Here is a 13,641-nt window from a genome sequence, read left to right on the forward strand (position 1 = left end):
ACACCAGGTTTTGCAGAAATCCCCCTGCAGACTGATGGAAAGGGGAACACCTGGAACTCTGATGTGGGGGGCACTCTGGTGACCAGAGTCCAGTCCACCCACTGCAGAGTGAATACACTAACGTAGGGGGGGTTCCTTATATAAGGGGGAACCTTTATATCAGAGCCCCCTTACATTATTGTATTTACTCCCCACTTACACCAGTGACCCCCCCCCAGACTGGCCTGATGGCGCTGTCACTGACCTCCTCTCAGGAGCACCGTGCAGGGCTCAGTCAGTCGGCTCCAGCTTGGTGGCTCTGGTTTTATGCTATAGTCTCTTCTCCACAGTCCACACTGACTCCTCCTGTAATCCCCATCCCGGGGGCGTTCTAACTTTCAATGCCTCTCCAGACTTCCCATCAGAGACTGCAGATATGATACAAGACAAGAGATGGTCAGAGATTGCTGACATGATACAGAGGTGGTCAGAGATTGTGGACATGATACAAAGGTAGTCAGAGGATGTGAACATGGTACAGAGCTGGTCAGAGGATACGGACATGAATCATACAGAGGTGGTCTGAAGATGTGCACATGGTACAGAGGTGGTTAGAGATTAAAATGCATTCATTTTCATTTTTCCTGATGAAATCCAGTATCCGTGCATTAACAATGCAATCAGCAAGTGGTAACACCTCCGGAGAGGTTATGTTTTCCTGTTCAGAATCACATTTAAAACCCTGCTTGATAAACTAATTTAGGTGCATTTCTTTCTCTTGAATTTCCTCTCTGAATAAAGTATTAAATGGGCATTACAGGGAAAGTTTCCAATATTCTGCAAGTGAAGAATGTAAATTTTGGGAAATGATTAGCATCATCTACAAGTTATATTCAGAATTGAGTGTAAAGTCTAATTTTTTTTCTATAAAAATAACAAACATGTCATACTTACCTCCTCTGTGCAGTGGATTTGCACAGAGCAGCCGGATCCTCCTCTGCTCAGGTTCCTCTTAGGCTCTACTGGCCCCTCCCTCCTGTTGAGTGCCCCCAGAGCAACCAGCTTGCTATGGGGGCACCCGAGCCAAGTCACAGCTCCCTGTGTCCATTCAGACATGGAACTGCGGGCCGGCCCTACTCCCTCTCTCTCCTGATTGGCTGACTAATTTTTATTGACAGCAGTGGGTACCGCTGCTGAGTCTCAGCCAATCAGGAGGGAGAGTCTCAGATGGCCGAGACACTCATGGACATTGATGGACAGAGATGGGGCTCAGGTAAGCATTAGGGGTGCTGGGGGGGCTGCTGCATACAGAAGGCTTTTTATCTTAATGCATAGAATGCATTAAGATAAAAAAAACCTTCTGACTTTACAACTCCTGTAAGGGCCACACACACAGGCCACACGTCAGGTTGCAAAGATCGATTCAATAGAAATTGGCTGACATTCGGCCCTTCTGTTGAAGGGGCATGAGTGAAAAAGGTCTGCTGATCACCACCCCATCAGCGTACTCAGCCAATGGCTTCGAGCGCTGACCAGTGTTTTCTGGCAGGGGCTCCTGTCAGAACACAATAGCTCAGCCAGGGAGATCGCTAACATCAGATAGTTAGGAAAGTGGCTCCTCCCGAGCTCTTCATTTTTTTTGTTCAGTCTGAAAAAAAAAACTGTAATGCCCTGTACACACGGTCGGACTTTCCGATGGAAAATGTGCGATCGGAGCTTGTTGTCGGAAATTCCAACCATGTGTGGGCTCCATCGGACAGTTTCCATCGGAATTTCCGACACACAAAGTTTGAGAGCAGGCGTTAAAATTTTCCGACAACAAAATCCGATTGCGTAAATTCCGATCGTGTGTACACAATTCCGACACACAAAGTGCCACACATGCTCGGAATCAAGCAGAAGAGCAGCACTTCTCGGCTTGTCGTACGTGTTGTACGTCACCACGTTCTTGGCGTTCGGAATTTCCGACCAACTTTGTGCGACCGTGTGTATGCAAGACAAGTTTGAGCCAACATCCGTCGGAAAAAATCCGATGGATTTTGTTGTCGGAATGTCCCATCGTGTGTACGCGACATTAGTATGTACCAGGTTTTATAGACAGAAAAATTAGAAAATTGGAAATGCTTGTCTTCTGACTAGAAATATTATTAGTAAATATTATGGAAGTGTATGCAATATTTCATATTTTCCTGACTAAAAGTTTAAAGAGTGTAGTTCACTTTTTCTTTTGGGGGGGCGGGTATGGGAAATAGCAATCCCAAACAGGATATTGCACTAAACCCAAGGAAAATAAGAGAACCAGAATAGTCAGTAAGTAGAAGTGTGAGTTTAATAATAAAGTTGGCAGTGTCTCCACCCAGGGCAGGGCCTCTGTGAACAGTGGGGACTCCCTTCCTCAGAAATTAAACAGAAATCTAAACAAAGTAATTGGGTGCAAAGGAACTACTGCAACCAGCATATACAATTATTAATCTCTATCCACAGCGCTGTCCTTGTCATGCTAATATTATCACAGCAATAGTACCGTACATGATCTCATCATATACTGTATGCATTTGTGCATTATATACAAAACGAATGAAACTGATATAACAAGAAATAGAAAATTATTATACCAATTTCATTAATTTTGTAGTTTATGCACAAATGCATATATGATGAGATCATGTATGGTATTATTGATGTGATAATATTAGCATGAGAAGAACAGCACTGTGGATAAAGATTAATAGTACAAACAACTGCCTAAAATTCTGGTACTTGATAAACAGCAAGCAGTCCAAGGCAAATATTCATGCTTTTAAAGTGACAGAGCTGTGGTAAATTTATCAGCATATACCATTAACCATAAGTATAAAGATAAAACCACAAAACACAATACACTACAGCGCTATCTCTGTGCCAATCCCATGGTCATAGGATATAAGGTCATAGGATATAATTAAGCAACTGATTAAAATAAACAGAAAAAAAAAGTCTTATTCCCGGTGGTATAAGAATAAATGTCAATAATAAAAAGAGGCTGTTGAAAATAGTGTGGCTTGCTTCTGAAATGCGTTCTCATTGGTTCTCATGGCAGATGGACTGGCAGCTCCTCTGTACACTCCCACTGGAGATACATACTTTGGATGGATATCCGAACACCAGACGAACCATCCCGGCTATACAGGGCAGCTCGACACTGGCTCCCTCTGGACAGATCTCAGGCTGATCTCGCTCCCTCTATACAGCTTGCCTTCTTCCTATAATGGATAAAGACCATAGCTCCCAGTTCACACTTGGACTTCCCATCCACTGCAAACTTCATCCCCCACCACACCCGCTTGTGAGTGCCATTGCTGTTTATATAATTTTTTTATACTTTAACAAATTGTGCTTCACAATGCCTAAAAATGCACACCTGTATGGAAATAATACAAGCTTTATATAAGAAAAGGTTATTAACAGTACATACATCCATCCAATGTACAAAAAGGTATATCAGCAAAAGGAATTTTGCACATGCACCTGGGTATATTCACTATATTACCAAAAGTATCGGGACACCTGTCTTTACATGTGCATGAATTTTAATGGCATCCCAATCTAATGCCCCATACACACGGTCGGACTTTGTTCGGACATTCCGACAACAAAATCCATGGATTTTTTCCGACGGATGTTGGCTCAAACTTGTCTTGCATAGACACGGTCACACAAAGTTGTCGGAAAATCCGATCGTTCTGAACGCGGTGACGTAAAACACGTACGTCGGGACTATAAACGGAGCAGTAGCCAATAGCTTTCATCTCTTTATTTATTCTGAGCATGCGTGGCACTTTGTCCGTCGGATTTGTGTACACACGATCGGAATTTCCGATTCCGGATTTTGTTGTCGGAAAATTTTATAGCCTGCTCTCAAACTTTGTGTGTCGGAAAATCCGATGGAAAATGTGTGATGGAGCCTACACACGGTCGGAATTTCCGACAACAAAGTCCTATCACACATTTTCCGTCGGAAAATCTGACCGTGTGTACGGGGCATTAGTCCGTAGGGTTCAATATTGAGTTGACCCACCCTTTCCAGCTATAACAGCTTCAACTCTTCTGGAAAGGCTGTCCACAAGCTTTGGGAGTATGTCTATGGGAATGTTTAACCATTCTTCCAGAAGTGTATTTGTTAGGTCGGGCACTAATGTTGGACGAGAAGGCCTGGTTCGCAGTCTCTGTTCTAATTCATCCCAAAGGTGTTCTATTGGGTTGAGGTCAGGACTCTGTGCAGGTCAGTCAAGTTCCTCCTCCCCAAATTTGCTCATCCATGTCTTTATGAGCCTTGCCTTGTGCATTGGTGTGCAGTCATGTTGGAACAGGAAGGGACCATGCTTAAACTGTTCCCTCAAAGTTGGGAGCATGAAATTGTACAAAATGTCTTGGTATGCTGATGGCTTAAGAGTTCCCCTCACTGGAACTAAGGGGCCAAGTCCAACCCCTGAAAAGCAACACCATACCAGTGGTGGCTGGTGAAGTTTTTGGATTGGGGGGCGCCAGACCCCGCCCATCGTTTTTGACCCCTCCCGCTTTTCATAAACCACACCCCTTATAGAATTTTGTCTTTTATCTTTATAGCGGATGAACGATAAGAAAGGGTGTGCCAATCAAGCTATAATCTTCCTTTGTGCAGACATTTCACTATGCAGACTAAGGCCGGTTGACACTGCTGCGATGCGGGAACCCTGCAAATCCACTGCTGGTTCCCACATCACACTCGACTCGCACGGCAGTTCACACTGCCATATGTGAACTGCTGGGGAGTGTCATACAATGTTAATGACACCCCCATTTCAGCTTGTATATCGCACTGCGAACTGACAGTTCAGACATGAATCGGATCGCATAGGTGTGAACACCCATGCGATCCGATTCTGAGGTGGACCAAAAAAGGGTCCTGTGCGAGTTTAGTCTGAATGCGATGCACTATCTGTATGGCTGAAATTGCACTGCACGGACATCACATTTGATTTGCACTGCAGTGCGGTGCGAATCACATGCAATCTCGCACAGCGCACCAGTGTGAACAGGCCCTAATAAAGATATATTTTTGTACATAGTATCCAGAAAATAAAACATATGTGTACACCAAATATAAGTACTAGAAACTAGGGATGAGCTTCGAGTTCGAGTCAAACTCATGTTCGACTCGAACATCGGCTGTGAGGTGTTCGCTGCAAATTCGAACACCCTTTAAAAGTCTATGGGAGAAATCAAAAGTGCTAATTTTAAAGGCTCAGGAGGCCCCCCCTCCTGAACCGTACCAAGCCACATGCCCTCAACATTGGGAGGGTGCTTTGGGGTAGCCCCCAAAACACCTTGTCCCCATGTTGATGGGGACAAGGGCTTCATCCCCACAATCCTTACCCGGCCCCACAACTTCCTTAATGTCAGGGAACCAAAAACTCCCACCTTTTATTCCCTACCCAAACTTCATAAGTCTTTAATTCATCCACCAGGCCGCCCTATCATTTCTGGACGGAAGTGCCTCACAGAACATGCTAGTGCATTAGTCGATAAATATTTGGCACCCCCTGTCACCTCCCTGCCTTCCTATATAAAAGATACTATCCATCTTCTCCGTATCTTAGATGGCCAATCCCTACCAAAAAACACCTGGCTGGTAGCCCTAGACGTTGAAAGTCTATATAATATCATTCCACACAAAAGAGGCACTTTAGTCATTGAAAAATTACTCCGAGAGAGAGGCCCAAAATATGATGCTTACGGAGACTTCGTTCTTCAATTACTCAGTTTCATATTGACACGCAACTATTTCATGTTCGGCTCCTCCCACTACCTCCAGGTACAGGGCGTGGCTATGGGGACCAAATGTGCCCCTGCCTACGCCAACCTGTACCTGGGGGGGGTGGGAGCGAGAAGTGTTTGACACGGCCCATTCCATTCCTCTCCTGTCCAAGGTCATATCTTGGTACAGGTATATAGACGATATACTACTGTTCTGGTCAGGCACCAAAGATGAACTCATGCTCTTTGTTGAGCACCTAACCCAGAATGTGTTCAATCTCAAATTCACCATGGAATGCAGCCAGTCGCAGATCCACTTTCTGGACCTCCAGATCAGTCTACATTCCAATGGCCAGATACACACTGCCCTATATCGGAAACCCTCATCGGGTAATACAATTTTGCACACCAGTAGTGCTCACCCCAAGCCCTTGCTGAGAAGCATTCCGTTCAGCCAATATCTCAGACTAAAAAGAAATTGTACTCTTGAGGGAGATTTTTTTCCAGGCAGCACAGGAACTCTATAGTAGACTTCTGGACAGAGGCTACAGCCACTCTCTTTTGAAAAAAGCCTTCAACAAGGCAAAAAAATACAATAGAAAGGACCTTGTTTTTTCTGACAAATCCCCAGACACTAGACAACCTGTACGACTAATTACCCAGTATTCCAAACAACATACCCAAATCAGACACATTCTTAACCAATTTTGGCCGCTACTAACGGCAGATCCCACAATTTCAAAATATGTCAAAACTCACCCCGATATCACATATCGTCGATCTCCCTCACTTCGAGACGGACTAATTCAAAGTCATCACTCAAGTGACACTCCACATATACCCACTGGCACTGGAACATACCAGTGTGGCAAATGTGATGTTTGCGCCTTTGTAATTAATTCTAGGGAAGTGATCCTGCCTAATGGAAGAACTCACACCATTAAACATCGAGTCACGTGCGCCACCGTAGGAATCGTATACTTGGCCCAATGCCAATGTGGCTCGTATTACGTCGGAAAAACCAAGCGTCCCTTTCAGGTTCGCATTCGAGACCACATTAAACCGTTATACAAAAATATCACTACTACAGCCATTAATCGGCACATTGCCGCTCATCACAACTCTGACCCCTATTGTATTCAATTCTCCGCACTCGAACATGTTCCTCTACATGCCAGAGGTGGGAGCATTGATAACAGATTATTACAATTGGAAACTAAATGGATCCACACCTTACAGGCCACAAAATTCCCCGGGCTTAATGAACACATAAGCTTCAAACCTTTCTTGTGAGTCACGCTATCCGCTAGTTCAAGTTCATTTCATCTACCCCAAAATCTCATGTATCTAGGCTCTACATGTCCCTTTCCCACTCACGCCATGTATAGTGTTTCTCCTACTATTTCTCTCTTCCTTCCATCTTCTCGTCTCCTTTCGCTTGTGTTTTCGTTTTTCTTTTTTTTTCTTCTTTTTTTCTCCTTTTTCCTTCTGCCATGGTTTGTCGCTGTGCTCTTCTTGCATAGTTCTCGACATCTTATTACAACAATAACAGTGGTTCACAAAACATGTTCATGTTAACATCTACCCCTGTATTTGCACCTTATGACATTGCCGAATCGACATTTCTTTATTCCTTTTTTTGATGCTTCCTGCTTTATCATACACACTTTATTTGTATCAGTGTTGCAATAGTTTCTGTATTTGTTTGCATGCTATTCATATTTTTTGTTTAACTTGGACCCTGTGGTTCTCTATGTTTCGTATGGCCTTTGTGGCTGGATACTGCGGGCCGAGGCGCAGGGTTATTCCATCTGCCCCCAGAGACCCCTGGGGAATGTTGGGCCGATTTGGGAACCTTCCCCTCATCCTGCGCCCCTGCCCATGTCTCATTTCATTACTGGGGGGTCCGACCCCTTGATTGCTTTCATCGCTTGCTCCTCATTCATCCCATGGGGTGGCGCTGTTCTGGCCCCCTGTCGGGCTGGACAGAGCTAGCGCTGCCGGTGCTTGTACGGATGCCCGGGGCAGTACAATCCTTGTCTGCCCCAGGTGTCCGCGCATTGCTCACGCTGCCCGGCTTCCTGCAATCCATCGGTGGATGGGAGTTTGGTGGCGCCTTGGGACCGCCTGCTCCGTGGCGTCTCCATCCTCCCATTGGCTGTGCGGGGCCGTGCTGCCTGGGCATGCGCGCGCGATGCATGCCGGAGCTTGTAGTCTCCCGGGTGCTGTCCAGTACGCACGCGCGGACACCTTTTTCTAGCGTCTGCACACCTGATCACTATCTGATCAGGTGTGGGGGGCACATAAGTAGCCGGCCAGTCCTAGATCACTACGCTGGACGTAGGAAACGCCTGTCTCTGCTCTGCACATACTAGCCAGGTAATCTTGGATTATGATCTACCTTCTTAGCTACTCCTAACAAATTGCCTTTTTATTCTACTTAGCTTGTATCCATCTCTCCCCAGGACTCATTAACTCTCTGCTACTGCTCAACTTGTGACCTCTGTGGTAACTCTGTGAACACCGATACCTATACAGTTACATGTTTTTTTGAATGGCTTACTAGGTAAGCTGTCTTTTGCCATTCATTTCAGCCTCCCATTCCCAATTAAATTACTCCTTCATTCCTAATCTAGTTTCTTTTTAATTATCCTCTTTTAGGACCTAGCAACTCCCTGCCACCTTTCAATCCTATTCTTATGCAAATCATGTGAACACTGGTATCTGGTGTTAGTCACATGTCTTGCAAATAGCTCATTAGGTAAGCAATTTTTTGTTCATTTGTTTTACCCTTCCACAAAATCATTGTTTAATATACCCACAATGCCAATTTGTTTATGTCCTCCTTTAGGTCATTACCTAACAACATTTACCATATGTTCCTGTATATCCTGGCATCCATCTACAGGCGTTTTCCCTTTGATTAATCAACTTGCTTTTAATTATTAGTGTAAGTTCTTTAGAGGCTTTTATGCCCCACATAATTGATGTATAATGCATTATCCCCCCTTGTTCCTCAAACTAAATGTTCTATAAATACCCAATATCCATATACCTACTATTAACTCTTAAATATCAATATATTTAATTGCCAGGTTTTCTGTGTGCCCCCTGCAAGCACATATACGGTGCAGCCTGCCCACCCCCCTTCCGGGGGTCTTTCGCCGCGCGCCCCCTGGGTGTCTGTTGCTCAGGTATGTTTGGGATCCCGGGGTCTGTACGTGGTTGCCTCCCCGTGTGAAGGTGTCCAGCCACAACATACCATTATCTAGTAATATTTATAACTGTCCATTCTAATGTTCCTATTTACTTACATGATGTTTTTTGCATCCCAATGTATAGATTTTTATGGTATTGCATTAGAGCTCTAGTTCCCTGAGGAAGCCAATGGCTTGGCGAAACATGTAGGAAACCGAGCCCTTATTTCAAAGGCCTTCTCCATCTGGCCCACCCTACTGCATTTGGGTCACACGCAATATTTATGTTTTTTTTTTGTTGTTGTTAATTATCTTATTGCTCCATCTATGTATTTAATGTGAAATAAAATATTTGTAATTTTATATCTCTTTCTTATTGTCATACCTTTCACTCTAGCACCGTTATAATCCCCTGCTCCTGTATTTATTAGTTATTTTTTTACTTTTGGTTCGGGGTTCCCCTGTGGGGAATTCCCATGCCGTTTTTATCAATGAACTGTTATGTGTATTGTCGGACCGGCAATTCATTAATAGCCGCGAGTAGTTTTAAATGACTTTTTTTCCTTTGAAATGTCATTTTGCTGTCAGACTGTTCTAAACACAGGAAACATGCGCCCCTTTACAGGCATACTATAGACACCCCCTAGGTACGAATTTTTTTTTTTTTAACTAGAAAACCAACTTTATTGAGAAAATATATGCTTGGTACATAAAATAACATAAGTCAACATGGCCAAATCAGTAATATATACATGAGTAGATTAAGTCATCTACATGATATAGGATAACATATCCATCGGACATGAAGCCGGTACATAATAGAGAAGAAGGGGGAAAAAAAAAAGGGGGGGAACAGGAGAGAAGAAGATAAGAGATGAACATGACAACATTTCAAGTACATGTTTCACCATCCTCCAACCATCTGTTCCAGACCTGCTCGTATTTAAGTGGGCATCCTCTATGTACATAAATCAGCTTCTTATATGGGAGAGTGTCATTGATTTCTTTTTTACAACACTGGATTGTAGGGGGTAGGGCCTGCATCCAATTACGGGCAATCACTTTTCTCGCCAAGAATAGTGTTTCATGTAAAAAGGTACAGAGGGGTTTGTCAGCATCTAAGTCAGGTAGCAGACCGAGCAGACACATCTTAGGATCTAGGGTAGCCGGGGAGCCCATTTGATCATGCAGGGAGCATATTACTTGTATCCAATACGCTTGAATAGTTGGGCAGGACCATATGAGGTGATAAAAGGAGCCCGGGGTGTAGTCGCATAGTCAGCATCCTGGATTATACATGGGTTTGAAGCGCACTAACCTCTGAGGAGTCAGATATGTCCTATGTATAATATATAACTGTGTTAGGCAGTCTGACAGTTTAGGGGAAACTTTTTTAATGTCTTAAAAGATCTCATCTCAATCCTCATCCTCAATCAGTCCAACGTCCGCCTCCCATCTAGTCTTAGCACTATAGGCCAAAGCTACGGAGTTGGGAAGACGGATGGCAGAGTAGAGAGTAGAGATTAGTTTGGCTGGCTCGGCACCTGTAATCGTGTCAACTATGGAGGGGACTATAAGGGATGGGTTAGAACCAGCAAACTGAGTTTGTATAGCATGGCGAAGTTGTAAGTACCTGAAAAGGAGGTGGTTGGAAAGTGAGAATTCGTCTTTTAGTGTTTGGAATGTTTTAAGTCCTGTGGTGGTCATAATCTGGTGTATATACAAGATTCCGTTGCGTATCCAAACCTCGGGGTCTGGGATAGACAACAGCTCAGGCATGCATGTGTTGAACCAAAGGGGGTGTGGGAATGAATCAGCGGAGTCCCAAGCTTTTGTAGTGCCAACCGCCACACCCTTCGATGATGTGTCAACATGCTTGCTTTGTATTGGGGGGTATGTCCTGTCGATGGGGCCCTTAGGACTGACTGAAGTGGGGTATGAGCAGGGTTATTAGGGTGTTCACAGATTAGTAGTTGGTATCTTGGTAGCTCGTTCTTGTCAAAATGATAGAAGTGGGATAATTGGGAGGCAAGATAATAGTCCTGAAAATCTGGAAGAGCAACTCCTCCCAATGTCACTGGGTTCTTAAGTATTTTCCAGGATAATTTATGTCTGCTGTGTCCCCATATAAACGAATTGAGAATAGATTCAATTGTCTTGAAAATTTTTTGTGGTATATACAGGGGAGCATGCCACACCAGATAGAGTATTTTTGGGAGAAGTATCATTTTGACTAGACTGATGCATCCCATGACACCCAGGGGTAGTTGAGCCCAATATTGTGTCTTAGTCTTGATCAGAGTGTACAAGGGTTCAATATTCAGGAGTGAGTAGTCTGTAAGCGATCTAGTAACCTGCACACCGAGGTACTTGATTACAGAGACCCTGGGGAGCATCAGAGGGGGTGATGTGAGTGCAGGGGGGAAATGGTTAATCGGAAGGATCTGGGATTTAGACAAATTTATGCTTAGGCCCGAGTGACTACCAATATGCTCTATGGAGTGGAGGGCTGCTACGAGGGAGGGACCCGAGTCGGCCAAGTAGAGGAGCGTATCATCTGCATACATCCCAATCTTTTCTTCAAGATTCCCTATCCTGAGGCCTCGAATATTGGTGTCCACACGAACCATAATGGCCAACGGCTCCACAGCCAATGCATACAGCATGGGGGAGAGGGGACAGCCTTGTCGGGTCCCTCTCTCCAGTGGGAATTGATTGGAGAGCCAGCCATTTACAAACACCTTAGCCTTAGGGGATTGATACAGGAGCTGGACCCAGCGGACAAAGTTGGGGCCAAGTCCAAATCTTGAGAGGCACTCTCATAGGTAGTTCCACTCCACAGAATCGAAGGCCTTGGTGGCGTCCAGAGTCACCACGACCCTCGAGCCGACTTCATCGTGGGACCCCTGAATATTCATAAATAGACGGCGAATATTCATAGCAGTGTTCTTCCCCGGCATAAAGCCTGTCTGATCAGGGTGGATCAGGGAAAGAATGACCTGGTTAAGGCGGGAGGCTAGAATCTTGGCAAGTATTTTAATGTCTACCTGTAGTAAGGAGATGGGTCTATAAGACTCCGGGTATTTAGGGTCCTTACCAGGCTTAGGGATTACCACAATTTGAGCTTCTCTCATAGAGGGGGGTAGGATTCCCGTATCAAATATGGATTTGTATAGATCATGAAGTTTAGGGATTAAAATTTCAGAGTAGGTGGCATAAAATTCAAGTGGTAGGCCGTCTGAACCCGGAGCCTTAGATGTAGCCAGACAGGAGATGGCCTCAGAGATATCTTCCTTAGTAATGGGAGCTTCTAAAAGTTCACGTTGGGCATCAGTCAATCTAGGGAATTTAATTCTCGCTAAATAGTCTTTGGTATCTTGGGGAGTGTGAGTGACCCGGGAGGTGTAAAGTGCGCGGTAAAATCTTGCAAATTCCTCTGCTACTTGTTGCGGATCAGTGACGTCGTTCCCCTGGGGGTCAGTTAACAACACCACCACCGGGGGACGCAAATCTAAGTGAGCAAGATATGCAAGGAGTTTGCCCGATCTTTCTCCGTACTCAAATACCCTTTGCCTGCAGAAAAAGATGCGTTGCTTGGCCTTCTCAATATGTAGTTGGGAGACCTGTCGCGTCTGGATCTTGAGATTGTTGGCAGTGCTAGGCGAAGGGTCCCGGTAGAATGCCTCCTCCAGCACCTGTAGGTGTTCTGTAGCCTGTTGGACAATGAGTTTCGATGATCGCTTAAGTCTATTAATACGTGTGGAGAGCAGGGAGTGGGCGTGGAGCTTAAACGTCTCCCACACTACACCAGTGCGGCTGACTCCCTCTTGGCTGTAAAATGGTATTGCAATTCCGTGGGGATATCATCTTGGTCCTGCAGGGCAGTCAGCCAAAACGGGTTTAACCGCCAAGGAGGAGCAGGGGAGGCCTTGAGGAGCTGAATTGTAATCCAATAAGGGGCGTGATCTGAGAGTATTCACGGAGCAAAGCCCGCATCTCCCAGTTTAGGCATCAGGGTCTTTGAAATTATAATAAAATCAATTATGCCGCGTACACACGAGCGGACTTTCCGGCATACTTGGTCCGGCGGACCAGAGTGTGCCGGACAATCCGCCCGTGTGTGGGCGGCGGCGGACTTTTCCGGCGGACTTCTTCCCAAAAGCCCGCCGGACCTAGATTTTAAACATGTTTGAAATCTTTCCGTCGGACTCAGTTTCGGGCGGAAAGTCCGCTCGTGTGTGTGCTGGTCCGACGGAAAGCCCGCTCGTGTGTAGGCTGGTCCGACAGACCAAATACGACACGAGGGGATGGTATTGCATCTCGCGCTCGCTGCAATAGGAAAAACAAATCTTCCTATTGCGGCGAGCGCGGGGCATACCAGGCCCTTAGGTCTGGTATGGATTATAAAGGGGAACCCCGCTACGCCGAAAAAACGGCGTGGGGTCCCCCTAAAATCCATACCAGACCCCGATCCGAGCACGCAGCCTGGCCGGTCAGGAAAGGGGGTGGGGACGAGCGAGCGCCCCCCCCCCCCTCCTGAACCGTACCAGGCCGCATGCCCTCAACATGGGGGGTGGGTGCTTTGGGGGAGGGGGGCGCCCTGCGCCCCCCCCCCCCAAAGCACCTTGTCCCCATGTTGATGAGGACAAGGGCCTCTTCCCGACAACCCTGGCCGTTGGTTGTCGGGGTC

The sequence above is a fragment of the Aquarana catesbeiana genome, linkage group LG10, assembly GCF_042186555.1.
Source record: "Aquarana catesbeiana isolate 2022-GZ linkage group LG10, ASM4218655v1, whole genome shotgun sequence".
In the NCBI taxonomy this organism is placed as follows: Eukaryota; Metazoa; Chordata; class Amphibia; order Anura; family Ranidae; genus Aquarana; species Aquarana catesbeiana.